The following is a 5,526-nucleotide window of genomic DNA, read 5'->3' on the forward strand; positions in this document are numbered from 1 at the left end:
ATATATATATATATATATATATATATATATATATATATATATATATATATATATATATATATATATATATATATATTTTTTTTTTTTTTTTTATTTTTTTTGGGGCCTGATGGTCGGCCCAAGGCTTCTTCCAGGTGGGGCCTGATGGTCGGCCCAGCCCGTTCTGGCGCAGGCGAGTGTTTATAGTGGCGCCATCTTGCATTGGCTCATGCTGCCCCCCGGAACTCGTTCTTGATTCGCTTGGACGGCTTCCTCTAGAGTCCGGGTTGATGGGTGGTCTTCAGGACAGCATGTGTGGTGACTGAAAAATCCGAGTGGTAGCGTGGGGATTCGAACGTCGTCCATCACGCAGTGAATGTGAGCCCAGTACGCTACCACCTACCACGCCACCCTATATATATATATATATATATATATATATATATATATATATATATATATATATATATATATATATATATATATATATATATATATATATATATATATATATATATATATATATATATATATATATATATATATATATATATATATATATATATATATATATATATATATGATAAAGAAAATGGGTCCCAGCACTGACCCTTGAGGCACTCCAAAAGTGCTACGTGAGTTGGAGGTGCTCGGAGAGTTAGGAAATATTGATCACAGAAAGGTTCCTTTTAGCTTATACTGGGCGGTAACCCATGAACCAAACCTAGTGTTAGTGCCAGATTTTGGAAGAGGAAACTACGAGGGCTGAAGACATCTTGAAGGGGTAAACTGGGATAATTTAGGGATTCATGATGGCCAGAACTGCGGATTGGAGAGCCAGGAGAACCAGGTAGAAATGTCTTACAATAATTTAGTTGGAGTAATAGTAGAGGGGCAAGAACAGCATATACCACAGCGAACACTTAGAAAAGAAAACAATGATCCTAAGTGGATGACTCGTGGACTAAAACACGAGATTGGGTTAAAGAAGGGAATTTATCAGAAAATAAAGAATGGGGAAACACATCTCAGGGGCCGGTACGAAATATCTAGATTAGTTAAGAAAAACACCAGGATAGCAAAAAAGAACTATGAGATCAAAGTAGCAAATGAGGCGAAAAGTAATCCTAAGGGCTTCTTTCAGATGTATAAAACAAAAACACGGGAGAAAATTGGACCGCTGAAAAGAAACACAGGGGAGCTAGTAGAAAATTACGAAAATATGAGCACATTGTTGAACGACTACTTCCTTTCAGTATTCACGCAGGAGGATCGAACGACTATACCGGAAAGAGTTCAGGTGTACGAGGGCGGGGATGGCGATAAATTGAGGGATATAACCATTACCAGGCAAGTAGTTCAGGATGAGATAGATAAGCTTAAGAAGAACAAGTCGCCAGGTCCTGACGGGATATTTCCGAGGGTATTAAAGGAGTTAGGTGATATAATCAGTGACTCACTAACTGACATCTTTAAGATGTCGGTAAATACTGGCTATGTACCGAGCCTATGGAAAGTAGCTAATGTGACGCCGATTTTTAAAAAGGGGGACAGGTCAGTTGCTTCAAACTATCGCCCAATTAGCTTAACATCGGTTATAGGGAAGATGCTGGAGTCCATAATAGCCAGGAACATTCGGGAGCATTTAGAGAAACATAGCTTAATTCACGACTCGCAGCATGGGTTCAGAAAAGGTAGGTCATGCCTCACCAATCTCTTGTCCTTCTACAATAAAGTATTTGAGGCGGTTGACAGAGATGAAAATTATGATGTAATCTATCTTGATTTTAGTAAAGCGTTTGACAAAGTTCCTCACCAACGACTGTTGCTTAAATTACAGGCTCACGGAGTAGAGGGTAAAGTTTTGAACTGGTTCAAGGCGTGGCTTAGCAATAGGAAGCAAAGAGTGCAAATCAATGGTAAAAGATCTGACTGGGGATGTGTTACGAGTGGGTCCCACAAGGTTCAGTATTGGGTCCACTTTTGTTTATTATTTATATCAATGACTTAGACACAGGAATTAGTAGTGATGTTAGTAAATTTGCAGATGATACCAAGATCGGTCGAGTAATTGAGTCGGATCAGGACGCTAGTATTCTCCAAGGTGAACTCAACAGATTATATGACTGGGCGGATAAATGGCAGATGGAGTTCAATGTAGGGAAGTGCAGTATTCTGAGTGTAGGTAGGAACAACCCCTCACATAACTATTGCTTAAATGACACTCTCATAAGTAGGTCTGGGTGCGAGAGGGATTTAGGGGTCTTAGTGAGCTCTGATCTCCGTCCAAGGGCACAATGCATTCAAGCTAGAAATCGAGCTAATAGGGTACTGGGATTTATTTCAAGGAGCGTAAGCAACAGAAGCCCCGAAGTCTTCCTCAAACTATATTTAGCATTAGTTAGACCTCATCTTGACTATGCGGTTCAGTTCTGGTCACCCTACTATAGAATGGATATCAAAATGTTAGAATCGGTGCAGAGGAGGATGACTAAGATAATTCAGGGGTTGAGAAACTTGCCATACGAAGAAAGACTCAAACAGTTAAACTTGCATTCTCTAGAAAGGCGAAGGGTGGAGACATGATCGAGGTTTATAAATGGATGAAGGGCTTTAATAAGGGAGACATTCATAAGGTTTTGTTGGTAAGAGAACCAGGTAGGACACGAAGTAACGGGTTTAAACTGGATAAATTCAGATTCAACAGGGACATAGGCAAAAATTGGTTTACTAACAGGGTGGTGGATGAGTGGAATAGGCTTAGCAGTCATGTGGTGTGCCAATACAATTGTCACATTCAAAAATAGACTAGATAAATTCATGGACAGCGATATTAGGTGGGGTTAGATACACGGGAGCTTAGGGTCAAAGGAGCTGCCTCGTCCAGGCCTACCGGCCTCTTGTAGACTCCTGCGTTCTTATGTTCTTATGTTCTTATGTTCAATCGGAAGACTCACGGTGGATCTACGGCACCATTTACTCGCCTGGGTTTCGTAGGTACTGTAGCCTTCTCTACTCCCAAAAGCTTATCTGTGAAGTCGTACCACACGTTGTCGATTGTATTGTCGGTGAGGTTAAGTTGGTCCCAGGTCGCAGGAGGAAGCAGCTCACGGGCTAGGATGAAATTTGCTTTTTTGTAGTCTGGTATCACTGACAGATTGTCTACGAGTTTGTCACATATGCTGACATTAAAACGGATTTAGTGGTGATCGCAGCCATGAATGTTTTCACCAACTTCACAGTCGCGAATAAGGTCGGGGTCGCTTACTAATACCAAATCCAGCAGATTGTTTTCTCTTGTCGGTTGAGTTACAACTTGGGTGAGGACCACCTGACGTCACCTAATCTGCGCCTGAGTTGACCTCCCATTTATTTAGACCTTGTTATATATTTTGCCTGTGCGTACCAACACACGTCATATTACATACTATTTTTCGCCCTTATCTTGGCTCAGTGTGTAGTGTTGCGTGTACTCGTGCCCGGCAACCTATTACTTTGATCAAAATGGCATAATTAGATTTACGGATACAATAATTAACACTTCCCGCCGCCAAAATCACCTCCTTTCTCACAGACAGCGCCGCGGGTGGACGCTTAGAGAAACACAAAACAGGAGAACCAATGGAACGCCTGCCTTTCGTCACATTAGTCGGCAGCCAATCACATCAGAGCTACCGCTAGGTGGTAGGGACCGCCAGTTTGAGTAATTTGTGGCGGTGGGGGCGGAATTTTTCTTGGGTAAACAGTTACTGAGGACAATTTTGTGGGCTGCAGAAGATTGGCGAGAACACAGTGTTCTCCCACAGCCATAATCTGCTACACTTGTAGTGGAAGCTGTAATATTATGCTCTCAAGAGACGTACGTAAGAGGAGTATACTTACAGAACGCCGCCTCGATAATTATGTGAAGGTCTAAGTTTTGTCTGTATACAGTCTCTTATGGTTTCGAGAGGTTTTAAGTTTAGTACACGATGCTGTCTATTCACCTCCGTATAATTCATGGTGACTGGTCGTAAATATGTTTATTTTAACCGTTAAATGGCTACATTGTGACGCTGACACAATCTGGCACCTCCACAACTAGTCGTCTTACGGTAAAAAAATCTACCTCCATGTGAGAAACCATCGTGTTTTAGCCTACACAAAAATAAATAGTAAGTATCTCAGAGTAAGCCACAGGAGCCTCCATCTAGTTTTTAACGTTGCTTTTGTCTTTTCAATGTAATATGCAGAACAGTGAGTTAGTCTTTATATGGATTTTTTTTCATTTATTCGTTGTTTTCATCATATTTCTTTCATATTCTGGAGTGCATTATTTTCACCGCCCGAGAGCAAGAAAAAAACAGTTATAATGAGTTGAGCACAATTTAACGAGCACCGCCGCGGGGCGTCATAATTATATTCTCTTTTCGCGACGCTCCGGGCGGCCGTGTGTGCGGCGGGCCATAGCTGTGCACCGCCGCGTCTGTGTCTGCCTGTCTGTCTGTCTTTGTGCCTGCCCGTTGGGTGTGTAAAGGCGCGTCCACACCAGGAATCTTTGCATGAAAGCAATGTATCCCAGACGCTGCCCAAGTGTTTCGGTAAACCACTGGGATACATTTGAATGCCCTCGGGAAATATTGTTTCCTGTCCACATCTCAGGGTTGTTCTCAGGATGTCATTGTGTGCGGAGACTGCTGCAATGGCGTCTGTGTTTTACTTATTATTGCACTCACTGGAGAGCAAGAAGAAGACAAGGAGACGCATATGGGTGAGGTAGTTTATAAAAAGTTGAGCATTACAGAATGACTTACTTTTAACTGAGCCGAGAGGTAATGGAGCAGGGTTTAATCAATTAATAATTTTCTTGGAAGGTCAACCATTAACTTTGAAGAACTATTACGAACGGTGGCTCCCAAAATACCACGAATCGGTACCAGGCACAGAAAAGCCATTCCAGCTTCCTTCAGCCCGCAGCTATAATCTGACAGGCGCAGATCTTTTTACGAGCCTCATTAACACCTTCGAAATGTCAAAGTTGCGATTCCATACAAACTTTCCTGGTGTGGGCGATCCTGAGAAACAGTTGAAGCATTTGAAAATAAAATTTGCTTTCCATCCTGGATGGATATATATATATATATATATATATATATATATATATATATATATATATATATATATATATATATATATATATATATATATATATATATATATATATATATATATATATATATATATATATATATATATATATATATATATATATATATATATATATATATATATATATATATATATATATGTGTATGTATATATATATATATATATATATATATATATATATATAGTCACACACACACTTTACTTGCTTAAAGTAGTCCTTCGAAACGAAGACGACTATCGCTCCACATTAGGTGCGCCGATGACGTCGCTGGTAAGAGCGGAGGCCGAATTCCGAGGCGCAGATACGGCCACAGGTCAGGCACGTGACCCCGCTTCCCGGAGACGGAGGTGGAAGGTCCTGCCGTACATGTCGACGGCGCCGCTTTTCCTCTCTATCCC

Source organism: Eriocheir sinensis, unplaced genomic scaffold (genome assembly GCF_024679095.1).
Source record: "Eriocheir sinensis breed Jianghai 21 unplaced genomic scaffold, ASM2467909v1 Scaffold120, whole genome shotgun sequence".
NCBI classification, from domain to species: Eukaryota; Metazoa; Arthropoda; class Malacostraca; order Decapoda; family Varunidae; genus Eriocheir; species Eriocheir sinensis.